Source organism: Mustela nigripes, chromosome 9, assembly GCF_022355385.1.
Source record: "Mustela nigripes isolate SB6536 chromosome 9, MUSNIG.SB6536, whole genome shotgun sequence".
NCBI lineage: Eukaryota > Metazoa > Chordata > Mammalia > Carnivora > Mustelidae > Mustela > Mustela nigripes.
Window position 1 is genome coordinate 8,038,726 of NC_081565.1, and position 16,608 is coordinate 8,055,333.

Genomic DNA, 16,608 nt, shown 5'->3' on the forward strand with positions numbered 1-16,608 from the left:
CCCAGGACTGTGCGGACGATCAGGACGTGCTCAATAAACATTTCGAGTTATTGCTGAATGTGTACATGTGTGCGTCCCATAAGCCCGCTTGCTACCATGTCGAAGGCACGATTTTCTCTGGTCGAGCTGACTTCATGTGCAGGCTGCGCACAAAGGCAGGAGCAAGGAAGCATTTCTTTGGCTAAAAGATGGTCAGTGAGGTTCTGTGGGGGTGGTTCCAGGGACAATGACAGATATACAAACCAAAAAGGGAAACTAAAGGACACTCTCTGGAGAGATACAAAATAACTAAGGATCTTCAGAAGACCCAAATGTGTTGGAGATCCAAGATAATGGGGCTCCAGCCTACTAAAGAGGAGTGCCAGCATCTAACCAGCACCTACTGTATACCATGTATTGTGCTAGGGTATTTGCACTCGGCATGATTCACTAATTTCTCCCAGCTGACCTGGGAAGGTGGTACTGGTGTCCTGGCTTTTAGATAAGGGAACATACACTGAGAGGATAGGCAAATTTCAGAAGTCATATGATTAGTAAGAGGTAAGGCAGAACTCAAACCCAGGCCCGGCAGACTCCCACTGCACCGAGACAGCCATGGTCTTGCGTGGAGGGCGCTGGCCGTACGCCTGTCCTTGCTTTCTTCCTACCCCTTCCTTTCCTGCCAGCACCTGCCATGGGCCAAACCCAACCCAAAGCCAGAAGGCAAGAGAGCCCATTGGGGGAATCCATCCAGGTCAGCCTCTGGACACAAGGGAGGGTAACAAAGACCAGATGTAGGGCAGAAAGCAGAAAATACCCAGTGAAGGGGAAACCTCACCCCTGCCCTCCAGGGTTTCAGCCTGGGAGCAGGAATCTATCTGTCCCAGGCCAGGGAGGATAAGAGGGAGGCCAGGGGATGATCTGGAGGCTGGAGGGACTACAGGAAGCCTCCTGTACCAGTGCCTTTACTTCCTGCAGGGCCTGTGTGGGTGTCTCTGAGATGGCCCACCCCGGACCTACTAGCTGGAGAATCAGGGCAGATTTGGGCATCTGAAACCAGGGAAGATGCAGGAACAGTCGCTTCTGATTTTCCAGGATCGTAGATATGAATTCTTTGCGTCTTCCTGTCAGTGCCCGCTGCAACGGTCCCCCTTCCAGGTTTGGGACAACACATCTATGGATCTCTGCTGAAAGCAATTCCTGCAAACCCAAGAGACCCTGGGCTCCCTGCATCCCTCATGACATCTACCTCATGAGCTACCTCACGGATGAGAACAAACTAGTTCAAGGAGTAGGGTACGGAACTGGACTTTTCTAGTCCACTCCAGCCGGTGGGAACATTAACAGCAATTCAAGCATGTTCTATAGATCCTTCCAGCACAACTGCCTCACCTCAACCTCATTCCCAACTTCCCCAGTTACTTCTGGGAGTGTTGGGGGTGGTGGCTCCTGGCTATAGCTGGGTAGGGTGTGTACTGCCCAACACTACAGGCAAATCCCAACTGCGGATCACTACTTTGCTCCCAGAGTGTTATTTTTAGGGTTCTCAAGTGGCAAATCTTTATGATACTAAACAGCGTAGCTTCACACTCCCCATATTTAAGTCATGCTGGATTCCTGTCAACTCTTCTTCCAAAGTCCTGAATCCAGCCACTGGTCTCTGTCTCCTTGACACTACCCTGGTGCCCATCATCCTCTAGTTTCTCATCTGGATAGCCCCTCAAGTTTCCTAACGGTCTTCCCAGTTCCATTCTTTCCCCCTTGGACCATTCTCCACCCAGTACCAAGAGGGACACTGAGAAAATGCAAATCGAAGTATAACATTTTCCAACTTGCAACCCTCCAGGGGCCTGCGCTGCATTCTGAATAAAACCCCATGGCCTCGCCCGGCATGGAGGGCCTTACAGGACCTGCCCAGCCTGCCTCTCTCACCGCCCCTCACTCCCCTCTCCTGCTTGTCTCTGCTGCTTGGTCACAGTGGCTTTTCCATTCCTCAGCTAGGCCAATTGCACAGATTTTCCATGCCCTGTTCCCTTTGCATGGCTGCCTCCTTCCTGTCACCAGGGCCTCGGCTCACATGAGCCTCCCTCTCAGAAACTCTCCTGAGCGCCCTGTTGAAAGGAGCCTCCTTCCTGCCCCCGTCGGCCCCATCATTACCTAGTTCAGGGACAATCCTGAACTAGGCACCAGGGGCGACCACAGCCTGAGGTCCGCATGTCTGGGGCTACACCTGTGCACCATCTCTCCCTCACTACGCACCCTTGCGCAGCCTCCTCCAGCTCTCTAAGAGCTTGACTTCCTTGGCCCAAAAAGGAGGACAGTGATGGTTATTACCACACGGAGCTGTTGCGAGGGATACAAAATCGATGCTAACAGCACAGAGCCTGCGACCCACAAGCTGTCAACCAGCATGATCTCTGTTATTCCTTCCCCTGAACTTGTCTCCTGTTCCTCCAAGGACCCCAGCACACGTCCCCCTCATATCTGCTCCCAGGGAGCAGCTCCAGAGACCGGCCAGGGACTGGCTCATCGTGATCACTCGCTCGTGTGGATTTGGGCCCAGCTAGAAGTCTGTGAGCGGCAGCTCTGGGTGGGTTCTTTAAGAAAAGGGGAATGAGGGGCACCTGGGTGGCTCAGTGGGTTAAGCCTCTGCCTTCGGCTCAGGTCATGATCCCAGGGTCCTGGAATCGAGACCCACATCAGGCTCTCTGCTCAGCAGGGAGCCTGCTTCCTCCTCTCTCTCTCTCTGCCTCCCTCTCTGCCTACTTGTGATCTCTGTCAAATACATAAAGAAAATCTTAAAAAAAAAAAAAAAAAGAAAAAGAAAGAAAGAAAGAAAGAAAAGAAAAGGGGAATGATGGATTTATGGAGAAATGATTACTATCCACACTCCCGAGATGAATGTGACATGGTCCTGTCCTCGAGGAGCTCACGATCCAGAAGAGGAGAACAGGGAGCAGGCAGAAGGGTCACCGGGTGGGGGACAGGAGGGCAGGCAGTGTCAGCATGGGATGCAGCGCCCAGGCCACATGTCCTCCAACCCTCTCATAGAGTTGGGGCAGCTCCCTAAACAGGGGGGTGGGGACATTAAGCAGTTCAAAGACTACACTGAACCTCCTGCCAATTCAAGTCGGATTTTGCCACCAAATGAATTTGAAACAGCCTTTTGAAAAAAGGCTTGCTATTTTTCTAGAGCTTTTGGATTCTGGATTTGTGGGTGAGGGCACATGGACTTGCAGTTGGGGCTAAGTCACCCATTAGGCACAGCGGGAACAGCACTTAGGACTCATGGTACTTTGGGGGGGCTCACAAAAATGTTCTAACTTCTTTTAAAATGAGAATAAAAAGTGAAATTTTAGGTCAGGAAATGTCTTAATATTCAATATTAATGTATTTGTCTTCAGACCAATGCAGTCATAGAAGATGATTTTGAATATTTCTTAGGGGAGGAAAGAGCTCGCGAAGGCAGAGTGCCTCAGGCAGACAAGCCATCCTGGAGCCGTGCATGGACACCTGCCCTCTGCAGATGCTGGAAGCTTCGGCCAAGATAAGGCAATGACACCAGCACGGCGCCTGGTACACAGTAAACATTTACCACATGATGACAGTAACAGTGACCATAATATCGTCACAGTCTCGTTCCCCTTATCCACAAAAGGGAATGATCGCTGCCCTCCCCGCACTGCCAGGCCTGCTGTGAGGCCAAGAGCGGTAACAAATGCCAAAGTGCTCTGGGATGTGGCCCTGCCGTGTGGAGGAGGGGGGCTAATACTGTGACCCTCACCCGCATCCACCCGCGTGTGGACTATGAGCAAATGCCCCTCTGCTGTCCTGCCCTCAACTGGCAGGACGGCCCCGAGTGCCTGGCACAGGTGCCACCTTCCTTCCTGCACCTGCCTGGCAGATGGGAAGGGGAGAAGGAAAGGCTGAGGCGGGGGCACCCGGGAGCCAGATCAGCAGAGGAGCAGTTAAGGGGACCCCCAAAATCAGCTTGGGGTGGGTCTAGGGTAGCCCTGAGAAGTCTGGAGCAGCCTCGCGTGGCCAGGGAGGCCGTCTTTCTTAGTTTGGGTCTCCTCTCCCTTCTCCTTCCAGCCAGACTCCTAAAGTGCACTCTTGCGGCCCTCAGCGCCAGGACGCTGAGTCAGAAGCCCTGGACGTGAGGCTAGCGCTCCCACAGAGCCATTCAACAGACATTTACCATGTGCTGCTTCGTGCTGGTCCTCCAGTAAGATGCTCCAGGGTCCAGGACAAGACCATCCCAGGCGCGCCCTCGGGGCTCCCTGACGACACTGCCCCCACTGGGGCACCAGCACCCCTGCCTCGTCCCCCACCCTGGCCTCCGGTCTGGGAAGCTCGCCCCCTCAGTCTCTTTCCCGAAGCCCTCAGTTATCTGCTCAGCTGCCTTCTCGGGCCCCAGGAGAGATAAGCAAGGTCAGCAATAGCTCGGCTGCTCCTGGGGAGGAGAATTCCAGCAGGTGTCTAGAAGGGGATTGTGGTCTTCCCCGCCTGGCCATAAAATTGCCCACAGTCTGACACTGTCTGACACAGACAATGTTCCAAAAAGCAATTTTTTAAATGTTTTATATAGGTGGGGTGTCTGGGTGGCTCAGTCAGTTAAGCAACTGCCTTCGGCTCAGGTCATGATCTCAGGGTCCTGCGACGGCTCAACGGGGAGCCTGCTTCTCCCTCTGCTCCTCCCCCTGCTTGTGCTCTTGCTCTCTCTCTCTCTCAAATAAATAAGTCTTTTTAAAAATGTTTATATAGCATGAAATGATTTTAAACAGCTTTGGAAAATTTCTGTGAAGTTTTTATTATGACAATACAAAGAAAACCAGCAAAAAAAATCTCTCTTCCCTGCGCTTTTTCGTCTCCCCTCTTGGGGACAGGCCTCTGCCTCAGCTGCAGTAAGAAGAGGGCAGATGAGGCCAATCGAACATTCCTTAAAATGCTGTTAGAACGACAAAATGAAAACCAGTCAACTGAACATCCTAGCAAATTGGCTTTGGGCACATTGACCTGGAGCCCAAACTCTGGTGCTCAAATGGAGTTCAGTGAATATCTGTTGACTGAAGAGCAAATGTGTTTGCCTGCTAGGTGACTTGACATCCACACTTGAGGAGACGGGCTACCCTGACTCTGTTCCTGGCAGGTGGGTGGAGAAGGGGGAATGAAAAGGGTCGTACATGAGCTAACAACAGGCTCTCGAAGCGACTTCGTAACTGAACATACAAACTTGTTTGGCCAGCATGTAACAGCATGATGTCCTCAAAGGGCTTTCCGTGTGCTGGGACATCCTCTGTGACACCAGGCGGTAGAGGATAACCAGTAGCACTGCCTTAGAATCTCCCCATAAACGTAAGTCTCCAAACTTCTTACCAGGGCCAGGGAACACATGGTGTCCCTGACAGACATGGGGCGGCAAGCCATAGGACCTGACGACAGCACCTCCCAATAGGAGGGGCCAGCTGGCTGAGTCTTAGCTTAGAGGCAGCTGTTGCATTAAATCTGGAGGGAGGGCGACTTCTGGCAGCCTCACAGGCTTCCTGATGCTGGACACTCCCCTGGACCTTTCCAAGACCGGCTGACCAGGAGAGGAGGAGATGTACTTCCTTGTCCCTTAACCATGGGTTAATCTCACTGGATGGAGCCCCATCACTAACACTGCCATAATTCCTTACCTTGAATCTGAGAAGTCATCAACTATTAAATGTGTCACATTCTAGTAAAAAAAGAAAAAGTGTGGCCAATTAGCCCTGACAGACTGTTAACTTTAAGAAGCCTCCTGATTTCAGAGATCTTAAAACAAGAAAAAAAAATGTCTTAGAATTAAAGAGATGTTATTTGTTTTCAGGACAACTGTGTTTCTGATTGCTTTGATGTGGGTCTTAATCCCAGTCCCATTACTTCCCAGCTGTGTGGACTGGTGCAAGGAACTTCACTTCAATAAGCCTCAGTCTTCTTGTTAGTAGAACAGAATGGTAATACTTCCTTCATAGGTTATGAGAGGAGGAAACAATGATGCCTACAGAATGTTGAGCTTGATGCCTAGCGTATCATAATTAGTTACATAAGATTATCTAACAAGGCTTGTGGGAACAACACATTTCTTCCAGTGCCCAGGTGGGTATACTGAGCTGAATCAATCTATGACTTCTTGGGGCTGGTATTTCCCAACAGACTATGACCAAGAGCAGGAAGGGCAGAGAACTGAATAAAGAACCAGTTATCTAGGTTTATCAAGGGCACTGAAAGCAGGCGGAATACAGGAGGTTTGAGGGAGAAGACAGATTCAGTTGGAATGCAGGGAGCTCCAGTTACCAAAATGGAAAAATAGATTGTACTGAACTAACTCTCTGGCTGGTAACAATGATAAGCTCTGGACAATACACAAAACAACTGCTTGAAAGCACCTGAGAACAGCCCAAAGCAACAGAAGCTGGAGGAGACACGGTTTTTGAAACCATGCCCTAGTGTACACTTCCCAGTAAGCCCAGGACTAAGAGTTATACCTAGGACTATGGACAAAACCAAAATAAACCTATCTGAACAAAACCTAGATACCAAACCTCCACAAGACCAAGGGGGTAAGCCAGTAAATTAACCACCTGCCAGAGCAAAACACAACATTCTTTAGAGGAAGGCAATAAAATACAAAGTCACTCAATGTATCATACAAGAAGTCCAGTTATACAATTTTAAAATGATAGACAAGTGAAGCAGGAAAATGTGACCCATGCTCAAGAAAAATAATAGCCCATAAAACCAGACCCACTGATGAGCTAGATGTTGGACTTAGTTAAAAAAAAGAACTTTAAAATGGCTACTATATATATGTACAGGATTTTCAGGAAATGAAGGATAGAATGAATGAGCAGATAGAGAATCTCAGAAGATAAATTGGTCCTATAAAAATAAACCAGTGGAAATTTTAGACCCAATAAATACAGTACCTGACATAAAACATACTTTGGATAAAATTATCAAAGACTAGATACTGTAGAAGGAAAGGTCAGTAAACGTGGAGACAAGTAATAGAAATGATCCAACTGAAGCACAGGAAGGAAAAGGAAAAGGAAGAGAAAGGAAGGAAGGAAAGAAGGAAGAGAGGGAGGAAGGGCGAGAAAGAGGAGGGGAGCTTCAGTGACCTGTGGGACAACACCAAGTGTGTAAATGCAGTTCCAGAAGGGTAGGAAAGAGATAATTGTACTAAAGAAATATTACAAGAAATAATGGCCCTGAATCGCCTTACACACATCCAAATTTAGTGAGACCCGTCAACTCAAAGATCCAAGAAGCTCAGTGAACTCCACACAGAATCAATGCAAAGAAACCCACACCTATGCACACCACAAACTGCTAAAAACCAAGATAAAGAGAACTCTTAAAAGACATGAGAGGGGAAGAGACTCACTGTACCCAGGAGCAGTAATAAGGAGCAGATCTGACTGCTCATTAGAAACAATGCAGGCCAGAAGACAATGGAAAGGCATTTAAAAACTACCGAAGGGAAGGGGAAAACCAGCAACTAGGGATCTGTGAGGCTTGAAATGCTGGTTAGACACTGCAACCCCACCTAAGCACCCCCTTTTACAACACACACTGCCCACGTACTTCCGCCATATACAGTATCTCAGTAGAAGAGCCCAACATTTCCAACAGAGAAAAAAACTGTAACTGTTAGAAAGGTGATAAGACATGGAAGACACATGAAATTGTTTAAACAAATTGGGGGACATAATTAAGAGTCTTTGTGTTCTACCACCGTGTAAACCTCACATAGGATGAAAAACATCCTGATCAAAAAAAGTGTAAAAAAAGAAAGGGAGATTCTCTTCTCCTCATGTGCTTTGGTCACATGATACTTTGGTCCAAGAGTCAGCTGGAAATGTGGGAAGGGTGTTTCTCAAGGAGGTCACGGAGATTCCGAGCTGAAGTTAGGCGCCTGGCAAGCAAGAGCAGAGAGGTGTTTGGACGCAGGAAGAGCAACAGCCCCATTTCCTGGGCAACCACTGAATGTTTAATGCCACGCCTTGTGCTTTAGGTGCATCATGTCACTCAGTCCTCTCACACCCTAAGGAATGAGTAGTATCATTTAAAAAAATTTTTTTCTTAATGAGAAAACAAAGTTTGCGAGAGAAAGAGGACATTGCCCAGGTTAGTGACAGGGTAGGGATCTGAGCCCAGGTCTGTTAGACGCTGAGCCACAGCTCCTCATCCTCCCCAGCCAGGCACTCGATTATTCACTCCTCTGTACCAGGCTGCCCAGAAGGAGAGCTCTGTGTGGCCCACACCCACACGTGTTCCGGTGCTCCAGGACTCACAGCCCAGGAAAGGAGGCGATGGGGATTACTGCAGCCAACAGTGAGTAAGTACCGTGTACTAGCCGGTACACATCACACTTAGTGTGTTGCCATCTTGTTCATTTTTCTCAACAGCCCCATCAGTTAAGTCCTTGTAACATCTCGATTTTATGTTTGAGGACAGTGAGGCTTATAGCTGAGTGGTAGAAGCTATAGTGGTAGAAGTGGTAGAATTTGACTGCATAACTTAAGCTCTCCAGCAGCATCCTCAACTACCCAAGGCCACCTCAAAGGTGAGGGATATGCAAACATGGATGGGGCAAGGCCATCCTGGTGTTCCTCTCCCACATGACGGGATCCTAGGAACTGTGAATTGTGAAAGCAAATATGCTCTAGTAATCCAGGAGCTGGGCTGCACCTGTTCCGCAGGGGGGGGTGGGTCCTGGAAATTCCCTCTGACCCAGCGAGTCCCATCGCCTCCACTTGCCTCTCTCACCAGGATGGCTGCAACCATCGCCCACCAGCTCCAGGTGTTGTCTATGGTTCCTGCCAACTCAGTCTCTGCTCAACACCTAATGGGGCCTTTCAGAAATAAAAGCAAGTTGTTGGAAAGCTTTCTGTGGCTTCCCACTGTCCTTGGATCAAGTCCCACCTCCAAAAAGGCCTCGTCTTCCGCCATGCTCCTTGTCTCTCCTCAGACAAATGCAGTCCTGGGAAGAACTCCCTATAATTGTTCCAGTTATTACTGCTGCCTAACAAATTACCATCAAAACTCAGCAGCCTAAACAACCATTTTCCTATCCTCATGGATTCTGTGGGTCAAGGACTCAGCTGCAGAACGGTACAGTGGCTCGTGCCTGGGGCCTCGGCAGGAAGACTCCAGCAGGAGCTGACTCATGGCTGGAGGCTTGAATCACTGAGAGGCATCTTTCTTCCTGGCTGTGAGCTGGGACCCATGTCACCCCGGGCCTCTGCCCAGCAGCTTGCAGGTAGCTGGACTTCCCAGGGTCTAGCCTGGCTCGGGGCTCCAAAAGAGAGTTTCCCAGTGAACAAGGCAGAAGCTGCACCGCCTCGTCTCACCCAGGCTTGGATAGCAGGTAGTGACATTTCCAGTGCACTCCACTGGTTGTAAGGAGGTCACAAACCCACCTGGATTCAAAGGGAGGGGACAGAGACCCTACGTCTCACTGGGACGAGTGTCAAGTTCTTGTGTTGGAGTAGGAGATTATTGGGGCCATCTTCGAGAAAGCCATCTGCCACGTGGTCTTTCACACTATTGTCTCTACCCGGACTATCGTCTCTCCAACTTGCATCTGCTGACTCTTACCCATCCATCAGGCTTCAGCTGAAAGACCACACGCTTGGGGAGCCTGCCCCGACTGCCCGGCTTGAGCCAGCCTCCTGCTGAGAGACCTGCTTAGCATCTAGCACTTCTCATGGGTCTGTCTGTCTGTCTCCCCTCCTGATTGCAAGCTCTGTGAGGAGAGCAACTTTGACTTCCTGGTGTCAGCTCAGAGCAGGTTCCCCATAAACACATCCTGGAGAAGACACTCGTGAGACAGAGGAGGAAGGGGAGAAGGAAGCATGCCAGCCTCCGGGCTGACGAGGGGGATGCGCAGGAAGGATCGACTCCAGCCTATGTGCTTCTGCTGCGCCTGGAGTCCCCAGCCTCCCGCGGCTTCTGTGCAGCCCTGGCACAGGGACCCTCCTGAGTGGGCGGGTGCCTTCACCCCCACGGTGGTCGTAGGAGGCACACTGTCCAACCTGACCGTCCGGCTAATGTCACCTGTAAGCTACTGCAGTCTTCTGGTGAAGACTCGCCTTCTAAAAAGGAACAAGACCAACAGATCACAAAGGGAGCGCGTCTGAGCAGGCTGGGAGGGGCCGAGGCGAGAAGCAGAGTTTGCTCCCTGCCGACACAGGAGGGGCAGTCCTGAGGAGCAGAGGACCACAGTGGACAAGCTTGCCCAGGGCCCAGCAACACAGTGCGCTATGTCTGATGGTGAGGAGAATCCCACCGAAGCTTCTCTCCCAATCTGCACCTGAGCGTCATCACCACCATTATCACTAAACTTCTCTAAAGAGGAAGGAAGAGTCACCACCAGTATTTCACAGAGCTGCTGCCCAGGCAGAGACACAAACATGCACCCCGCTGCTCCCGCCCCGGTACCCGCTGGCCTCCCCTGTCTGCCGGCGGTGCGGACACGTGTGTCCGCAGGATCGCTCACTTCACCACTTCACGGGGCTCTGGCGTGGTCTTCTCCCTTCTGCTCTGACTCTGCGAACGCTCGTGCGCTCCACCTCACTGACAGACTGTGCCGGGGCCTCTCATCACGGGTCCTCGAAGGTCTGGAGGTCACCACAGAGGTTCTGGGAGTGCAGTCCCGGCCTGCCCGCCTCCCGAGTGCTGAGTCCAGCCCGCCGGGGCGCTCCTGTCCTGCGCCAAGCCCTCCCCCGCGTGATACCCTGGAATCCATGAAGCTAGATCACTGGTCCTCGCTTTTTTACTGATGCATGAAAGGGATGACAGAACCGTGAAGTGACTTAATCAAGGCCTCTAGGTGGTAAGTGACAGGCGGTTCTCCCATGCACAGCCCCCACCCCCGCCAGCCTGTGGTGTTTCCCGTGTCTCAGGCCACTGCCTCCTGTTAGCTTCAGCACAGATCCCGCTGGCTTCTGTGCACAGTCTTGGGCTCCCTCCCCGGGGTTTAGAGGTGAGAGAGAGGCCTCTAGGAAGGGTGCCCACGGGGAGAAGCCATCTGTATGGAGCTGTCCCCCCTGCTCACCTGGGGCTCTGTGGGGCAGTGCAGGGATGAGGGAACCATTCAGTGGGGGGACCTGCTGCCTGTGCAGCTAGAGCAGATCTAGACCCATCACCTGAGTCAGAGGGGAAGCCGTCTGCCTCGGCAGAGCGCGCTAGTGGCGGGCAGGCCAGGGAGTAGAGCCGGCCCAGCTGCTCGTGCCAGGGAAGGAGGGGGCCGGCGAGGAGGGCCGCCTAAGCGGGCTGGGGCGGGAGGGGCTGGGCCAGCTGGGGCCGGAGTTAGTGTGACATCACCGGGCGGCCCGCCTCTGTCTGGGGCTGAGGGGAGGCCCGGAGCCTTTCTGGGGCCTGGGGGATCCTCTTGCACTGGTGGGTGGAGAGAAGTGCCTGCAGCCAACCAGGGTCAGGCTGTGCTCACAGTTTCCTCCGGCGGCATGTAAAGGCTCCACAAAGGAGTGGGGAGTTCAAATGAGGCTGCTGCCGACGGCCTGAGGATGGACCCAGAGCCCTGAGCAGTGCCTCCTGAGTCCCTGACCTGCAGAGCATGGCACGGAGGCAGCCGCTGGCCCCTGCTGGGAGAGGAGGCAGGTTGTAAGCAGCCCCAGCAGGACCCCTGGCCAGCCCCCGCCCCACCCCCGGCGCAAGACCAGCTGTGGAGCACCGCGGAGCAAGCAGAGGCCAGTGAGGCAGGGCTGCTTGGCGGCCAGTCCGGCCTGCGACTCGGGGACCCCTCCTGGAGGCCATGGACAGGCTGCCCTGCTGACGTCTGGGGTAGAGCACGTGAGGAGCTGCCCCGGGGAGTCTAGCAGGAGTGACAAGGTAAGGGGCCAGCTCCGTGGCACCAAGGGACAAGGGGGCAAGACGCAGCAGCTGGCCCCATGTCTGGGGGTTCAAGAACCCTGACCCCTCCAGCTGGGGGTGTGTGCAGCTGCACCCCAGAGGGAGTCACTCTTGCTTTCCTCTGGAGCCAAAAAGTCACTGCTGGGGCAGACTGCGGACACCTGGGCCGAGGGTGGTGTTCTGGGGGCATGAGACCACGGGCTGGGGCTTTGAGAGCTTCCTCTGTAAGCCCTACTGTGCTGCAGACAAAGAGCCTTTGGGGTGAAGGAAGGCGGCTCCAGGGCACGGCCCGGCAGCTGGGGTGTGTGCGTGAGCGCGTTCCTGTGTGTAGGTGTGTGCTTAGGGGGACAGGAGTAGCCCAAGGACATGGGAAGGCGTTTTGAAGTTTTGGGTTTCTATGCACTCTGCCTAGACCCTATGCTGAGGCAAAAGCAAAAGCAAACACTGTCTGGCCAGAGCCGGGAGCCCTTGTTCAGAAAGTTCCCTGGAGCCCAGCAGCCTCTGCCCACCCCTCGGCTGGAGAGGAGAGGACCGAAGGGGTCCGGAGCTGGGGGGGACACACCAGCTAGAGAGTTCCGTCACCGTGGCTCAGGGCAAAGCGTTGCCCCGGCTTTCCCTGCATGTCCACAGACGCCTGATCCCGCCCAGCACCGGACGGGAGCCCAGGTCTCCAGCGGGCTGACTGTGGCACTGAAAGAGGGGAGGACCAGTCTTCCCCGGCACCCGGCGGGGGGTACAGCGCCGGCTCCACATTCCGAGTCCCTTGAAAGCACTCAGCATTAGATAACATTTCCCAACAGAAATTCTTCACTGATCCCTCCCTTCTCCTTCTGTGATATGTGTGTCACGGGTCAGCTCTTGCTTCTGCTGTGGGATTAGGAGAGCTCCCAGAGGCCAGTTCGGTTACTCAGAAAAGGATCTCCTTTCACTGGGGCTCTGAGGAAAGCCGAGAATGCCACTTCCGAAGCTGGCCCAATGCTCCCCACATGCGTTCTCCCACAGTGAGGCAGAGTAAGGTAGGGCTTGTGAGCTAGCTTCAGGTCCTAGCTCCTCTACTCAGCAGTCCCGGGACCTCGGCAGGGCACTCAGTCTCTTGAAACCTGTTTCCTTTTCTGCGAAATGGAAGAATGACACCAGCTGTCTCTTAGCAACGGCTAACACACTGCACTCACCCTGGGCCAGACGCTTACCAGCTCGCGGGACCCTCACAGCCATCCTGCAACAGGGTACTGTTGTTCAAGCCCTTGTCCCCACCTTTATAGGAGGAAACTGAGGTATGGAGGTTCGGGGATGTGCCCAAGGCCATAGGGTTAGTAAGTGCCAGCACCAGGACCTGAACCCAGCACTCCGAGCCACACTCCCCATGGAGCTGGGAGCCCGATGCGGGACTCGATCCCGGGACTCCGGGATCATGACCTGAGCCGAAGGCAGTCGTCCAACCAACTGAGCCACCCAGGCGTCCCGATGATGCGGTTCTTGAACCCTGGTCAGCCTGGCTCCAAAGTCTATACTTTTCCCCTCCTCACTCCACTGCCCTGGTCAAGGTATCCTGACTTCTCTTTTCCTGACCCCGTCACTGGGTCCCCCAGCAGCCAAGTCTGTTCTGGCTGCTGTCCTACCGAATGCTCACACCACGCCATCTAAAAACCACGTGTACCTGCCTTCGATGCATCACTTGCTTGTGAAAGAGGCCTCTCTCTGACACAGAACAGGCTTTATCTACCTCTTCTTACAGATGAGCCTCCGCACAGCTACACAGCACCATGGGACCCTGGCACCGGCTCAGCAGGGCGGAGCCTCGGGCAAATTTCACCCATGTGTCTGAGATACCATTCATGTGTTTCCTACGTCCCTACTTGGAGAGTCCGCGGGCTGCAGGACCAGCAAGCAGGTCTTCACAGTCTGCACTGCCACACTCGAGCAATTCTGACCACATCAGGGAGGCAGCAACCACTGCCTTAGAATGAACAGCAGCAGCCCGCCCAAGGCAGGCAGGCAGGGACATGCAGCTTCAGGCCTCTCTGAATCATAGCCCATTTCACCCGAAGTGGTCTCAGCAGACAGCAGTCAAATGTGGAGAGGCTCTGCTGGTGGGGCTCAGGGCCCACTGGAAGGAGGCAGAAGGTGAATCTAGCAATCACACAGACGTATAACAGTAAGAGACCTGCGACGAGGGGGCACAGGGCACCAAATGAGTGGTGCTGTCCCCATTTTACAGAGGAGGAAACTGAAGCTCAGAGGTTGTAGCACCTCTGCCAACGTTCCTCCACCAGTGGACCAAAAAGCGAGGATTCAAACCCAGATCTGGACTCCTCCTACCCCAGCCCACTGCCATCCTGGATAGACACACTGGGGAAATCTTAAGAATGAATCAATTCATTGAATAGCATTCTTCTCTGTGAATTTATATAAAATACCCCAAATAGAAGGGTTATTCAGCCACTGGCAACTGGGAGTTTGTGGTGATAGATAGGTCACATCAGAAACTCATGCCAAGAGTAGTTTCTGTAAAAAACCATATTCCCTAATATTGACTGTAAACCATATGACGGATTTAACGACAGCCTGGGGTGGGGGGGCGGCAGTTAAAACGTTACAATGTTCTGTTACACGTGTCCATCAATTGTAAGACACATCCTGATCACAGAAATGTTCACATGTTGGGTGGGGGGAGTCAGACCTCTCACAATCGAGCTATTGTGTTCCGTCTGTTCTTCGGCGAAACCAACCGGCCTGTCTTGGGGCCAGCAGCCCCAGAGCCTCAGCCTCCTCCTGCTGCCTAGTCCTCCAGAAAGGCAGGCACAAGATCCCTAAGAAGAGCCCAGAAAGGGAGAGCCTGGGTGGCTAAGTTGGGCGTGTGACTCTTAGTTTCAGCTCAGGTCATGATCTCAGGGTCATGGGATGGAGCCCAGAGTAGGCTCTGCACTGGCGTCGTAACTGCTTGGAATTCTATCTCCCTCTGCTTCTCTCTCTCTCTGTAAAGGGTGGGGGGATCCCAGAAGGAAGTCTGTCCTTCTCTCTCAGAAGCACCTGAGGAACAGTTCAGTTCCAGGAAAGACCGAAATCCTGCCTGAGGCGGCCCCAGTCCAACCTCCACGAGGGAAAGCTGGTATCTCTTAGTCACTGCAGGACCTCCACGACTCGGGGCTGGGCAGAGAATGGATGTGCGGAATGAATGAATGGATGAATGAATGAAGCAAGCAAGCAAGCCTCAGACCCTGACAAACAAGCCTCTCGGTCCCATGGTGCCACACAGTTCCCCTCTGTGTTGTCGAGCCTAGGCCCCTTTGGGGTGCCTCTACTCCCACCTTGTGCCCACCCCAATCCTCACCCCAGCTGGAGCTGCCCTGCCAAGAAACTGATCACCATCCCCTCTGCTCTCTGTCCCGCCAACCACCCTGGGCCCCTTGATAGCAGGGACCTACTCTGTTCCTGCTCTGCCTCCAGCCCCAGAACGTGGCCGGGACAGGGGAAATGCTCGGGAAATACATGCAATGAATGGAATCCTTGAAGTCCTATCTGGGAATCTAAGTGCCATCCTGGCTGTTGGGTATTTGGAGGGGAAACAACCCTGACCCCACTTTAAGCAGCTCACGTCTGAGGTGCACAACCAGATGGGGTGCTGTGATGGGTGCAGGAAGCAGCCACGGCTGCTCCTGGGGGCAGAGGAGGAAGGGGGCCTCACTGTGGACGGTGGCTTCACAGGGAAGTGGATCTGGGAGGTCAAGTGAGAGAGGGAGACAGACGTGTGCCTCAGGCAAGACACGGGGGAAGGCGCTGGGGCAAAAAGAAGAGCATGTGCAGAGTGGCAGGGAGCCTGAGCGTGAGCACAGAGGCCCTGTTCCTAAAGCAGGACACCAACACGACCAGTTGGAACCTTAGAAGGACGGGCCTGGAGCCACCTGCACCCTGGAGGGCAGGGGAGCGAGGGCCCAAAGGCAGGGGGGCCAGTTAGGACTGTGTGGGTAAGAAACCTGGCTCTGGGGTAGACAAACTTGGTTCCAGGCCTGGCCTCACCACTTGGTAGCCGTGTGTCCCTGGGCAAGTGACTTCATCCTTTCCCTCTGTCTCCTCTTCTGTGAGATGAAAATAATCATAGGCCCAACTTCACAGGGTTACTGGGATCTGAGAGGTAGGCACAGAATGTGCTTGTCCCGGTGCTCAAGGGATGAGCCCATGCCAACAGGCTGAGGTGGCCTTAGGTGCCAACCGCTTGGTCTGGCCTAGAAAAGCAGTTCCAGGCCAGGCCCACAGTCCCTAGGAAGCCACCGTGGGGCAGCACTGTCTGCCCCGTCCCTGGCTTCTCCCTCTCATCTGAGGCTCGCCCAGTTCCCAGGCTCCAGAGCACACCAGGCATGGCCGGAAACGCAGCAGCCAACTCAGAAGCCGGGCTCTGACATGGCTTCTGCAGACTCTCCCCTCCTCGGCTCTGTTGGCTGGGGCTCCTGGCACAGAGGGCTCAGTGCGCAGGCTTTGGGGGAATCTCAAAATGGTTCCCAAATAGCGCACCGTGAAAAAGTAACAGCAGCATCCTTGTCCCCCTGGCAAAGGCAACTAGCTCCCCACTGCCTAACCACATCCCGCCTTGCCCTATGATCTCACAGTATGACCACAACCCACCTCGTCCACGAACTCAGTCAGCCCTCCCTGGAGCCATCTGCTCCCCAGAGGCGAGAACCCAGGGCATCAGGCAGATTCAACCCCCACACTGCTATTCTCCCTGGCAAA

General features: G+C 53.4%; 2 protein-coding genes across 11 annotated transcripts in view; one reads left to right on the plus strand and one right to left on the minus strand.

Annotated features, from left to right (window-relative positions):
* RALGPS1 (Ral GEF with PH domain and SH3 binding motif 1) overlaps positions 1 to 16,608 on the minus strand; it is a 269,975-nt gene that overhangs the window by 87,228 nt on the left and 166,139 nt on the right. The gene's annotated exons all lie outside the window — the stretch shown is intronic.
* The window catches only part of ANGPTL2 (angiopoietin like 2), a 33,838-nt gene continuing 28,588 nt past the window's right edge, over positions 11,359 to 16,608 (plus strand). Inside the window, exon 1 of the mRNA XM_059410783.1 lies at positions 11,359 to 11,859. The gene's annotated coding sequence lies outside the window, so the exon portion shown is untranslated. The remainder of the gene's footprint in view (positions 11,860 to 16,608) is intronic.